Raw genomic sequence first — 13396 nt, forward strand, 5'->3', positions numbered from 1 at the left:
TTGAGGCCGAGGTAGCGATGCCCCCTAGAGACGAGAACCCGCCAGCTCCGCTCTGCGTGAGCGACACGCACAGAGTGGAACGTGCATATTTAATCTTAATTTTGTAGGGAGCACGGCCAACTCGGGGTGAGCGTGTTCCATTTGTTTAACAGCTCTTGGTCAATCCAAGCCACTGTCATGTTCATCGTGGTTATGCAAATTAAGATATAACTCTAAGCAAACAAAAACCTGATGAATTCCAATTCTGAATCCCAAGAAGTCACGAGTTTGACCCCGAGTAGCAGTGCCCCGGAAAGACATTGAAACGCCAGTTCGGCTTCGTGCGTGTGAAACGTGGAGTAAATAGCGCCCCCTGGAGACACGAAAACGCAAAAAGTTTCTAAAAGCCTACAACACCTGGTATTCCCAGGCGGTCTCCCATCCAAGTACTAACCAGGCTCGATCCTGCTTAGCTTCCGAGATCGGACGAGATCGGGCGTATTCAGGGTGATATGGTCGTAGGCGAAAGCTAAGAGGGGATTTAGTAAACTTATCTCCAACGTTAACTCTTCCGGCTGAAATTGTTATATTTTCACAGTGAGTAAATGTTACCCACAAAATTCGTGTTCACCACCAACTACAGATCGCGACCCCAGAGCTCACTTCTGCCACTGTCAAGACCACAGCCCTTAGGGCGCCGTGGCTCTCAGCGTCAAGGTGCAGTGAAGCTGCTGAGCTGAGTTAGAATCCCGGGCACGGCTAATATCGGTGGTGTCGAGTGATATCCGAACCAGGTCAGCCTCTCTCCACCCCCACCACTTCCCCACCAACCCGCACCGTCCACCAGCGTGGTGAAGTATGCTCAATCAACCCCCGGGATAGGACAGACACGGTTTGTGGAGGTCTTCATCCATCAGCGGATTAACAAAGTCAGTACGTTTTGGTTTAAACACACACACACACGTACTGTACGTAAATATGGTGACAACTTTTACTCTGAGATAACTGCTCAGAACGGAGATGTTGCTCCAAAGCTGAGACCACCACTTGGGTTTGCACCGAGACGTCTTGAGTTGAACTCCACCGTGAATGCGAGGATGATTGCAGGCGGTGTCTTCACACAAGAAGTGAAGCCACGTGCAAAGGTGGGTCACAACTAAGTTAGAGATGAGTTGACGACCTATATGGGTAACATTTACTCGCTGTGAAAATATCATCAGCCGGAAGAGTTGGCGCTGGAGATGAATTTACTAAATCTTCACTGAGCTTTCGCCTACGACCATATCACCCTGAATACGCCCGATCTCGGAAGCTAAGCAGGGTCGAGCCTGGTTAGTACTTGGATGGGAGACCGCCTGGGAATACCAGGTGTTGTAGGCTTTTTGTTCTCGGCTTTTGCCTCTATCCGTCGGCAGGGGGAGCGCTGTCTACCCCGCGTGTCGCTCACGCACAGCGGGTCTGGCGGGTTCTCGTCCCTAGGGGGCACCGCTACCTCGGCTAGTAGCTGACAACAGCTGAATTTTACAGCCTTTGTCATTCCACTGCTGGATGAAAGTCTGCTCAAACCACGTCGGTTATAGTTTTTGTTAACCATATATCGCCACGCTGGTCAGTTTTTGGGTTTGCGACGTCACTTTTATTTCTCCGCACGGCTGAAACATTTATTTACAGCTGCCTGATTGAACGTTCACAGCCCTCTGTCAATCCACTTCTGGATGAGGGCCTCCACATGCCGAGTGGGTAATGGGGCTTATTTGACCGCGCGTCCACGCTGGTCCCTGGGGGTTAGTGAGGGCGGGAATCTCTGTACATAGAAGTGGGGTGCAACAAGCGGGTGTTGTGCACTGCCCACTGAAGAGGGGATAGTGGGAAATTAGAGTTGGCGTCATACAGTTATTTACACCATGGGACCTGAATAATATGTTAAAAACTATGAATTTTGATGACCAGTTTTTTTCATTGCCATAAGAATAGTTGAACTATTAGTTGGGATTGAGTCACACATCCTTCAATCAATCAAAATAATGACTACTAAATAATTCTTATTTATATTAAAAGTAAAATGATGAAATTATCTTTGGCACAATGCATTGTAGGAGAATGCTTTCATGTCAGCACCAGCGATAATCCACTGAGCGCGAAATCTCCAACATAAAAGTATTTTTTACACATCCCATCAGCCAGGTGACCTGAGAGTGAATCGTTTCATTAGCAAAGGTTGACCACAGGAACAAACTCTGGGCTGGTTTTGACAATCAGTGTCTCATCAACAGAGTGAATTCTGGTGAACTGCGGGACGTTCACGTGCAAGGGCCCCTCTGTTAGCTGTGGGTCCCAGTGGAGCACAAAACTCTACAATGCACGACACGGAATGACCAGGCGCGTAGTCGGTGCAGCTTGAGGCCGAGGTAGCGATGCCCCCTAGAGACGAGAACCCGCCAGCTCCGCTCTGCGTGAGCGACACGCACAGAGTGGAACTTGCATATTTAAGTCTGTGGGGAGCACTGCCAACTCGGGGTGAGCGTGTTCCATTTGTTTAACAGCTCTTGGTCAATCCACTGCCGGGTGAAGGCCTCCCCACAAGCCACTGTCATGTTCATCGTGGTTATGCAATTTAACATAGAACTCTAAGCAAAAAAATACCTGATGAATTCCAATTCTGAATGCCAAGTAGTCAAGAGTTTGACCCTGAATAGGCAAGTGCCCCCTATAGACATTGAAACGCCAGTTCGGCGTCGTGCGTGTGAGACGTGGAGTAAATAGCGCCCCCTGGAGACACGAAAACGCAAAAAGTTTCTAAAAGCCTACAACACCTGGTATTCCCAGGCGGTCTCCCATCCAAGTACTAACCAGGCTCGACCCTGCTTAGCTTCCGAGATCGGACGAGATCGGGCGCATTCAGGGTGATATGGTCGTAGGCGAGAGCTCAGAGAAGATTTAGTAAATCCATCTCTAACGTTATCAGGATTCTGCTGATGCTATTTTTTACAGCGAATGAGCGTTTCCCATGAAACTCGTGTTCACCACCAGCTGCAGATCGCGACCCCAGAGCTCACTTCTGCCACTGTCAAGACCACAGCCCTTAGGGCGCCGTGGCTCTCAGCGTCACGGTGCAGTGAAGCTGCTGAGCTGAGTTAGAATCCCGAGCACGGCTAACATCGGTGGTGTCGAGTGATATCCGAACCAGGTCAGCCTCTCTCCACCCCCACCACTTCCCCACCAACCCGCACCGTCCACCAGCGTGGTGAAGTATGCTCAATCAACCCCCAGGACAGGACAGACACGGCGTGTTGTAGGGCTTCATCCATCAGTGGATGAACAAAGTCTGGACGTCATGGTTTAAATACACACAAATACTGCATATAAATATGATCACAACTCTTCTCCTGAGATAGATGCTCAGCTGGGAGGCTGCAGCTGCTGCTCCAGAGATGAGACCACTTGGCTTTGCACCGAGACGTCTTGAGTTGAACTCCACCGTGAATGCGAGGATGACTGCAGGCGGTGTTTTCACACTATGGGGAAGTTGACCAATTTTATTCCAAAATGAGTACCGGTACATTAGAGATGAATTTACTGAATCTTCACTGAGTTCTCGCCTACGACCATATCACCCTGAATACGCCCGATCTCGGAAGCTAAGCAGGGTCGAGCCTGGTTAGTACTTGGATGGGAGACCGCCTGGGAATACCAGGTGTTGTAGGCTTTTTGTCCTCGGCTTTTGCCTCTTCCCGTCGGCAGGGAGAGCGCTGTCTACCCCCCGTGTCGCTCACGCACAGCGGGGCTGGCGGGTTCTCGTCCCTGGGGGGCACCGCTACCTCGGCTAGAAACTGACAACAGCTGAATTTTACAGCCTTTGTCATTCCACTGCTGGATGAAAGCCTGCCCAAACCACGTCGGTTATAGTTTTTGTTAACCGTGTATCGCCACGCTGGTCAGTTTTTGGGTTTGCGACGTCACTTTTATTTCTGGCGCACGGCTTAAACATTTATTTACAGCTGCCTGATTGAACGTTCACAGCCCTCTGTCAATCCACTGCTGGATGAGGGCCTCCACATGCCGAGTGGGTAATGGGGCTTATTTGACCGCGCGTCCACGCTGGTCCCTGGGGGTTAGTGAGGGCGGGAATATCTGTACATAGAAGTGGGGTGCAACAAGCGGGTGTTGTGCACTGCCCTCTGAAGAGGGGATAGTGGGAAATTAGAGTTGGCGTATTGCACTTATTTACACCATGGGACCTGAATAATATGTTAAAAACTATGAATTTTGATGACCAGTTTTTTTTTATTGCCATAAGAACAGTTGAACTATTAGTTGCCATTGAGTCACACATCCTTCAATCAATCAAAATAATGACTAATACATCATTCTCATTTATATTAAAAGTAAAATGATGAAATTATCCTTGGCACAATGCATTGTAGGAAAATGCTTTCATGTCAGCACCAGCGATAATCCACTGAGCGCGAAATCTCCAAAATAAAAGTATTTTTTACACATCCCATCAGCCAGGCTACCTGAGAGTGAATCGTTTCATTAGTAATGGTTGACCACAGGAACAAACTCTGGGCTTTTCGATTTAAAGCTTTCGTGACTGCAGGGATTCATCTTTTTGGTTCTTTCGGTAAAGTCACGTAGAATGGAAATAATCAAATAAAAAAAACATTATAAAATAATGCAGGTGAAGACCAGGTCTGTCGGGGTCTTCGCCTGAGGACGGCTGCTTGCGTTGTCGTCGAAACGTCGTGAGAATTATTTCATTATGTAGTATTTTTTATTATTTTATTATTTCCATTCTACGTGACTTTACCGAAAGAACCAATAAGAAGAAAAAAAAACTCTGGACTGGTTTTGACAATCAGTGTCTCATCAACAGAGTGAATTCTGGTGAACTGCGGGACGTTCACGTGCAAGGCCCCTCTCTGTTAGCTGTGGGTCCAAGTGGAGCACAAAACTCTGCAATGCACGACACGGAATGACCAGGCGCGTAGTCGGTGCAGCTTTGAGGCCGAGGTAGCGATGCCCCCTAGAGACGAGAACCCGCCAGCTCCGCTCTGCGTGAGCGACACGCACAGAGTGGAACGTGCATATTTAATCTTAATTTTGTAGGGAGCACGGCCAACTCGGGGTGAGCGTGTTCCATTTGTTTAACAGCTCTTGGTCAATCCAAGCCACTGTCATGTTCATCGTGGTTATGCAAATTAAGATATAACTCTAAGCAAACAAAAACCTGATGAATTCCAATTCTGAATCCCAAGAAGTCACGAGTTTGACCCCGAGTAGCAGTGCCCCGGAAAGACATTGAAACGCCAGTTCGGCTTCGTGCGTGTGAAACGTGGAGTAAATAGCGCCCCCTGGAGACACGAAAACGCAAAAAGTTTCTAAAAGCCTACAACACCTGGTATTCCCAGGCGGTCTCCCATCCAAGTACTAACCAGGCTCGACCCTGCTTAGCTTCCGAGATCGGACGAGATCGGGCGTATTCAGGGTGATATGGTCGTAGGCGAAAGCTAAGAGGGGATTTAGTAAACTTATCTCCAACGTTAACTCTTCCGGCTGAAATTGTTATATTTTCACAGTGAGTAAATGTTACCCACAAAATTCGTGTTCACCACCAACTACAGATCGCGACCCCAGAGCTCACTTCTGCCACTGTCAAGACCACAGCCCTTAGGGCGCCGTGGCTCTCAGCGTCAAGGTGCAGTGAAGCTGCTGAGCTGAGTTAGAATCCCGGGCACGGCTAATATCGGTGGTGTCGAGTGATATCCGAACCAGGTCAGCCTCTCTCCACCCCCACCACTTCCCCACCAACCCGCACCGTCCACCAGCGTGGTGAAGTATGCTCAATCAACCCCCGGGATAGGACAGACACGGTTTGTGGAGGTCTTCATCCATCAGCGGATTAACAAAGTCAGTACGTTTTGGTTTAAACACACACACACACGTACTGTACGTAAATATGGTGACAACTTTTACTCTGAGATAACTGCTCAGAACGGAGATGTTGCTCCAAAGCTGAGACCACCACTTGGGTTTGCACCGAGACGTCTTGAGTTGAACTCCACCGTGAATGCGAGGATGATTGCAGGCGGTGTCTTCACACAAGAAGTGAAGCCACGTGCAAAGGTGGGTCACAACTAAGTTAGAGATGAGTTGACGACCTATATGGGTAACATTTACTCGCTGTGAAAATATCATCAGCCGGAAGAGTTGGCGCTGGAGATGAATTTACTAAATCTTCACTGAGCTTTCGCCTACGACCATATCACCCTGAATACGCCCGATCTCGTCCGATCTCGGAAGCTAAGCAGGGTCGAGCCTGGTTAGTACTTGGATGGGAGACCGCCTGGGAATACCAGGTGTTGTAGGCTTTTTGTTCTCGGCTTTTGCCTCTATCCGTCGGCAGGGGGAGCGCTGTCTACCCCGCGTGTCGCTCACGCACAGCGGGTCTGGCGGGTTCTCGTCCCTAGGGGGCACCGCTACCTCGGCTAGTAGCTGACAACAGCTGAATTTTACAGCCTTTGTCATTCCACTGCTGGATGAAAGTCTGCTCAAACCACGTCGGTTATAGTTTTTGTTAACCATATATCGCCACGCTGGTCAGTTTTTGGGTTTGCGACGTCACTTTTATTTCTCCGCACGGCTGAAACATTTATTTACAGCTGCCTGATTGAACGTTCACAGCCCTCTGTCAATCCACTTCTGGATGAGGGCCTCCACATGCCGAGTGGGTAATGGGGCTTATTTGACCGCGCGTCCACGCTGGTCCCTGGGGGTTAGTGAGGGCGGGAATCTCTGTACATAGAAGTGGGGTGCAACAAGCGGGTGTTGTGCACTGCCCACTGAAGAGGGGATAGTGGGAAATTAGAGTTGGCGTCATACAGTTATTTACACCATGGGACCTGAATAATATGTTAAAAACTATGAATTTTGATGACCAGTTTTTTTCATTGCCATAAGAATAGTTGAACTATTAGTTGGGATTGAGTCACACATCCTTCAATCAATCAAAATAATGACTACTAAATAATTCTTATTTATATTAAAAGTAAAATGATGAAATTATCTTTGGCACAATGCATTGTAGGAGAATGCTTTCATGTCAGCACCAGCGATAATCCACTGAGCGCGAAATCTCCAACATAAAAGTATTTTTTACACATCCCATCAGCCAGGTGACCTGAGAGTGAATCGTTTCATTAGCAAAGGTTGACCACAGGAACAAACTCTGGGCTGGTTTTGACAATCAGTGTCTCATCAACAGAGTGAATTCTGGTGAACTGCGGGACGTTCACGTGCAAGGGCCCCTCTGTTAGCTGTGGGTCCCAGTGGAGCACAAAACTCTACAATGCACGACACGGAATGACCAGGCGCGTAGTCGGTGCAGCTTGAGGCCGAGGTAGCGATGCCCCCTAGAGACGAGAACCCGCCAGCTCCGCTCTGCGTGAGCGACACGCACAGAGTGGAACTTGCATATTTAAGTCTGTGGGGAGCACTGCCAACTCGGGGTGAGCGTGTTCCATTTGTTTAACAGCTCTTGGTCAATCCACTGCCGGGTGAAGGCCTCCCCACAAGCCACTGTCATGTTCATCGTGGTTATGCAATTTAACATAGAACTCTAAGCAAAAAAATACCTGATGAATTCCAATTCTGAATGCCAAGTAGTCAAGAGTTTGACCCTGAATAGGCAAGTGCCCCCTATAGACATTGAAACGCCAGTTCGGCGTCGTGCGTGTGAGACGTGGAGTAAATAGCGCCCCCTGGAGACACGAAAACGCAAAAAGTTTCTAAAAGCCTACAACACCTGGTATTCCCAGGCGGTCTCCCATCCAAGTACTAACCAGGCTCGACCCTGCTTAGCTTCCGAGATCGGACGAGATCGGGCGCATTCAGGGTGATATGGTCGTAGGCGAGAGCTCAGAGAAGATTTAGTAAATCCATCTCTAACGTTATCAGGATTCTGCTGATGCTATTTTTTACAGCGAATGAGCGTTTCCCATGAAACTCGTGTTCACCACCAGCTGCAGATCGCGACCCCAGAGCTCACTTCTGCCACTGTCAAGACCACAGCCCTTAGGGCGCCGTGGCTCTCAGCGTCACGGTGCAGTGAAGCTGCTGAGCTGAGTTAGAATCCCGAGCACGGCTAACATCGGTGGTGTCGAGTGATATCCGAACCAGGTCAGCCTCTCTCCACCCCCACCACTTCCCCACCAACCCGCACCGTCCACCAGCGTGGTGAAGTATGCTCAATCAACCCCCAGGACAGGACAGACACGGCGTGTTGTAGGGCTTCATCCATCAGTGGATGAACAAAGTCTGGACGTCATGGTTTAAATACACACAAATACTGCATATAAATATGATCACAACTCTTCTCCTGAGATAGATGCTCAGCTGGGAGGCTGCAGCTGCTGCTCCAGAGATGAGACCACTTGGCTTTGCACCGAGACGTCTTGAGTTGAACTCCACCGTGAATGCGAGGATGACTGCAGGCGGTGTTTTCACACTATGGGGAAGTTGACCAATTTTATTCCAAAATGAGTACCGGTACATTAGAGATGAATTTACTGAATCTTCACTGAGTTCTCGCCTACGACCATATCACCCTGAATACGCCCGATCTCGGAAGCTAAGCAGGGTCGAGCCTGGTTAGTACTTGGATGGGAGACCGCCTGGGAATACCAGGTGTTGTAGGCTTTTTGTTCTCGGCTTTTGCCTCTTCCCGTCGGCAGGGGGAGCGCTGTCTTCCCCGCGTGTCGCTCACGCACAGCGGGGCTGGCGGGTTCTCGTCTCTAGGGGGCATTGTGCAAACCCACCGCGTTCTAAGAATAGATTTGACCCTTTCTGGCAATAAAAGAGGTGTTCAGATGTTAAAACACCAAACAGAAACCTTGTTGCAAGGAATCATGGTAGCAATCAGTGTCAAAGACAATGCATGTCTTACCAGAGTGTGGTTTTCTTGCATGTTCACCACGAGTATGTGTGGTTATACTGGTAGGAACGAAGTGGACCAGACACCAATAGATTATATCGTCCGTCCGTCCGTCCGTGTAGCAACATCGCCCCCTACTGCAAACACTTGGCATGACCCTACAAAAACCTTTACACTCAGTGACGCTTTCCTGGCTAAACAAGTGTAACATTCCCTTATAATTCCCTCAGATAGCTTTTAATTAAAACATTTAAATTAAGCTTTCCTGGCTAAACAAGTGTAACATTCCCTTATAATTCCCTGAGATAGCTTTTAATTAAAACTTTGAAATTAAATAATTAAAACTGTGAAATTAAATAAAAAAAAACTCACAGTGCCCTAAAGCCTACAGCTAGGCCTAAAGCCTAGAACTAGGCCTCACAGTCTCCCTTCGTATCGTACCCCCGCGTGTGTGAAAGGGAGTTAATGTTTAACAATGTTACATTCCCTGATGTTTTAAAATAGAAACATTTAAATTTAAAGCTTTTACATAAATAATAAAAACATTTAAATTAAACATTAACTCACAGCGACCTAAAGCCTACAGCTAGGCCTAAAGCCTAGAAATAGGCCTCAAAGTCTCCCTTCGTATCGTCCGATTAGGTGTAGCAACATCGCCCACTACTGCAAACACTTGCCAGGACCCTACAAAAACCTTTCGACTCAGTGGGGCTTTCCTGGCTAAACAAGTGTAATAATATATTGTTCATATTCTTTGGTTATTCGTTCCTACCAGCCCACCCCGCAGGGTCCTGTTAATGCGTATCACATCCAGGTTGAGGCGACCGGACTACGTTTGAATGGGACGTCTACAGCTAAGGTCGTGGAGTGGGGCCGACCATAAATGACGTCACGCACCTGGGGGGGGGGGGGGGTCAGACATTTGTGACGATGTGTGACGAGGGGGGGGGGGGGTTTGAGAAATGTGACGTCACATCAAAATGCGCAACTTTAAATAAATTTAGACAACACGTTCTACTTAATTAAATATACTTTTTAATAAATGTTTTCTCCTACAACATCAGAGTGCAGCAGCGCCACATTAAATACCCACTACAGTACAATGACAATAGTTTAGAGCGATTTGAAGCATGTTTTATTTTTTTGTGGGGGGGGGGGGTCAGAACTTTGTGACGTCATATTTGAGTGGGGGGGGGGTCTGACTTTTTGTGACGTCGTGTGACGAAAGAAGGAGGGGGGGGTCAAAAATCGTCCAAAATCTCGTGATGTCATCAGAGGCGTAGCTAGGATATTTTGCGCCAGGGGACGAACTATAAAATTGGCGCCCCCCCCCTCCCCCCCGTTTAATCACATTTTCCTATTACATCGAATAAGGAATAACAATTAAAATTTTAATGAAACATTGTATAAAGAAGCACATTTACAGAAATTATATTACATGGCTCACTCAGTCACTGTCGTAGACTGGTTGACATAGTCTACAAAATATACATTTTCTTGATTTCACTGTCGCAATCTGGTCAATCACGTAATACAAATCAGTTTTTTTCAATGTTTCTCTTTCAACGCTAAGAAGAGCAAGATCGCTGAGACGATCTTGTCCCATTGAAGCACGACAAAATAAGTTTCAATTTGCTGAACGACTGCTCACAGCTTGCAATTGAAACTGCTATTGTTAATAAAATTTGCAGTGAAATTCGCTAATTCGGAAATATGTCGTCTCCATCTCCATAAAACACAATAAAACCAAGAAGATCCAAAGGAGTTTCTGGTAGAACTTCATTCCGGTTACTGAGCAGCATTTTGCAATCTCCAATTTCTGTGAAAAGTTCGTGGCCATTGATGTCGGTGTCATAGAAATTTCCGAAATCTGTGCAATTTCGACGAATTGCATCGACATCTGTGTCGGATAGAAGAGTTTTGACGTCCAGCAGAAAACCGTATTGACATCTCCTGTTGAAGTCGATAAAATACGCTCTTCATAACGCGCACAATGTCTTCTTCTGCTGAAAGTCCTGCATCTCTTGCCAGTTCTCCTGGCATCTTCCGACGTCGCCTAATTCTTCTGTCCACATCGATCCCCCATGCAGGCTGTGCATCTTGTTTTGGCGTTGTCTACAGCAACTTGGCTAAAATCATCACGAAGCTTGACAAATTCATGCTCCAAAGATTCAAGATTAGTTGCTGCTTACTTGAAATTCATAGTAGGATCATGTAAGCGCTTCTGAACACGATCAATTTTTCCAAGAATGACATTCCAGAAATGTAATAAAACTATGAAGTTAAGATTCAATACGCATGCCTGTAACTGTTCTGCATCACTTCTGGTTTCAGGCGTTATAGTTACGTCCTCCGATAATTTGTCTAGTAGCCCTACTAGTTCATCCAGTCCTTCATAGATAGCTTTAACAGCTTCTGATCGTGCACTCCAGCGTGTTTCAGACTCCCGCTTTACTGTGATGGGCACAGCTTTTTTTAACTCTTCCCAACGAATTGTTGAACGAGAGAAAAACAAATATATACTTTCAACTGTTCCAAAAATTGTGACGACAAGTGGATCCTGTTTAGCTGAGTGTACTCCTGCTAAGTTTAAGCTGTGGTTGTCACAGTTGACAAACAATGCTCTGTGATTTTTGTCACATATTCGTTGTTGACTAAGGCTGAAAGACTGCGCCTGTCTGTTGTTTGGGACGTTTTTCCATGTAAGTTCTTAATAGGCGCGCGTACCAAAATGTAATTACATGACATGTTGGCTGTGTGTGGCGGGATATATAAACTTTTAGGTTGAGGTGTAGATTTGTGCAGTAGTTTCAGGCTGCCGCGCCCGCCGCAATAAGTTCTAATGTAACGTTGTAAGCCTCATTTTGGCGCCCCTTTATCTTGGCGTCCGGGGACATATGTACCCCCCTGCCCCCCCTAGCTACGCCTCTGGATGTCATTTATGGACGGCCCCTTAATCGCTCGCAGGTGATGGCGCTGTTCGCGGTCCCTCTGTCCGGGCGACAGCCGCGGTGTACACGAGGCGTGCGCGTTTTACCGCGTGCGGCTCCGAGGCCAATCAGCAAGGAGCGCGTCCCTCCTCGAAGGCGCTCACGGAGCCGAACGACGCAGTGGAGGAGGGAGCCGAACGGGCGGACGTCGCTCCCCGCCTGCCCAGCGAGGGTGGCGGGGTTGGAAGTCGGGCACAATATAAGGATCTTGGTGATGAATAAAAAAACCCCACCCACACATTCATTGGGAACATCCTCACCTTCTTGGTTCTTTCGGTAAAGTGATCACGTAGAATGGAAATAATAAAATAATAAAAATAAAACATAATAAAATTATTCTCACGACGTTTCGGCCACAACGCAAGCAGCTGTCCTCAGGTGAAGAACAGGTCTGTCGATAAGACAGAGTTGCAATCAGTGTCAAAGATAATGTCTTACCGACAGACCTGTTCTTCACCTGAGGACGGCTGCTTGCGTTGTGGCCGAAACGTCGTGAGAATTATTTAATTATGTTTTTTATTTTTATTATTTTATTATTTACATTCTACGTGACTTTACCGAAAGAACCAAGAAGAAGAATCCCTGCAGTCACGAAAGCTTTAAATCGAAAAAACATCCTCACCGTTATCATTACTGACGTTTATGGCCCATCCAACCATCACCACCAACATCGCTGTCAATCTTTTACCAGAGACAAATTTAGACTCTATTGGTCACCCCGTGCCCCTTACAGATCCCAACGTGCATCCTACAAAGTCACATCACAAGGGAGAAACACAAACAAATTGATAAAAAACTCATGTTTTTGCCCGTACGCCGTATGGAACTGAAAACTCCCTGTACAAGAATACGGGGTAAACCTAATGAGTTGACATGTTTGTAGCAGTGTAGTGTATAGTGTAGTGTATCGTAACATACACGGAATGCCACCACCGCAACAGCAGCAAATGCGTTTGTCTCTTGACAGATTAACACGGAGGCTTTCGCCTGCTGGCTGCCTGCGTCGGGTGGTGTTGGACGACACAACATTTGTGCATTCACGGCGATCTCACCCAAAACACCTCCACGCTGTAAGATCGAGTCACATCGTCGCCATGGCCACGGCCAATCCACTGCCGCGACTTTGCTCTACAGGGTTCAGGGGGGGGGGCGTGTGGGGGGGTGTGCGGGGGGGTGTGCGGGGGGGGGTGTGGGGGGGGGTGTGCGGGGGGGGTGTGTGGGGGGGTGCGTGCGGGGGGTGTGCGGGGGGGTGCTTGCGGGAGGGGCGTGCGGGGGGGGCTTGCGGGGGGGGGGGACGTGCGGGGGGGGGGCTTGCGGGGGGGGGCTTGCGGGGGGGGCTTGCGGTGTGGCGTGCGGGGGGGGTTTTGGGGGGGTGTGCGGGGGGGCTTGCGGGAGGGGCGTGCGGGGGGGGTGTGTGGGGGGGGGCTTGCGGGAGGGGCTTGCGGGGGGGCTTGCCGTGGGGCGTGCGGGGGGGGGTTTAGGGGGGCTTGCGGGA

General features: G+C 48.3%; 5 non-coding genes and 3 pseudogenes across 5 annotated transcripts; 4 read left to right on the forward strand and 4 right to left on the reverse strand.

The window, feature by feature from the left end:
- Positions 1-384: 384 nt before the first annotated feature.
- Positions 385-503, reverse strand: LOC144941003 (5S ribosomal RNA). Its single transcript, XR_013639214.1, has one exon. It is a non-coding gene; the product is annotated as a 5S ribosomal RNA (ribosomal RNA).
- Positions 504-1250: 747 nt separating this feature from the next.
- Positions 1251-1359, forward strand: LOC144940945 (5S ribosomal RNA; annotated as a pseudogene).
- Positions 1360-2780: 1421 nt separating this feature from the next.
- Positions 2781-2899, reverse strand: LOC144940943 (5S ribosomal RNA). The gene has a single exon (XR_013639170.1). It is a non-coding gene; the product is annotated as a 5S ribosomal RNA (ribosomal RNA).
- A 677-nt stretch (positions 2900-3576) lies between these two features.
- LOC144940946 (5S ribosomal RNA) lies at positions 3577-3685 on the forward strand (annotated as a pseudogene).
- A 1680-nt stretch (positions 3686-5365) lies between these two features.
- On the reverse strand, positions 5366-5484 carry LOC144940993 (5S ribosomal RNA). Its single transcript, XR_013639204.1, has one exon. It is a non-coding gene; the product is annotated as a 5S ribosomal RNA (ribosomal RNA).
- Positions 5485-6231: 747 nt separating this feature from the next.
- On the forward strand, positions 6232-6350 carry LOC144940994 (5S ribosomal RNA). Its single transcript, XR_013639205.1, has one exon. It is a non-coding gene; the product is annotated as a 5S ribosomal RNA (ribosomal RNA).
- A 1421-nt stretch (positions 6351-7771) lies between these two features.
- LOC144940973 (5S ribosomal RNA) lies at positions 7772-7890 on the reverse strand. The gene has a single exon (XR_013639186.1). It is a non-coding gene; the product is annotated as a 5S ribosomal RNA (ribosomal RNA).
- Positions 7891-8567: 677 nt separating this feature from the next.
- Positions 8568-8676, forward strand: LOC144940947 (5S ribosomal RNA; annotated as a pseudogene).
- Positions 8677-13396: the final 4720 nt, after the last annotated feature.

Source organism: Lampetra fluviatilis, chromosome 23 (genome assembly GCF_964198595.1).
Source record: "Lampetra fluviatilis chromosome 23, kcLamFluv1.1, whole genome shotgun sequence".
NCBI classification, from domain to species: domain Eukaryota; kingdom Metazoa; phylum Chordata; class Hyperoartia; order Petromyzontiformes; family Petromyzontidae; genus Lampetra; species Lampetra fluviatilis.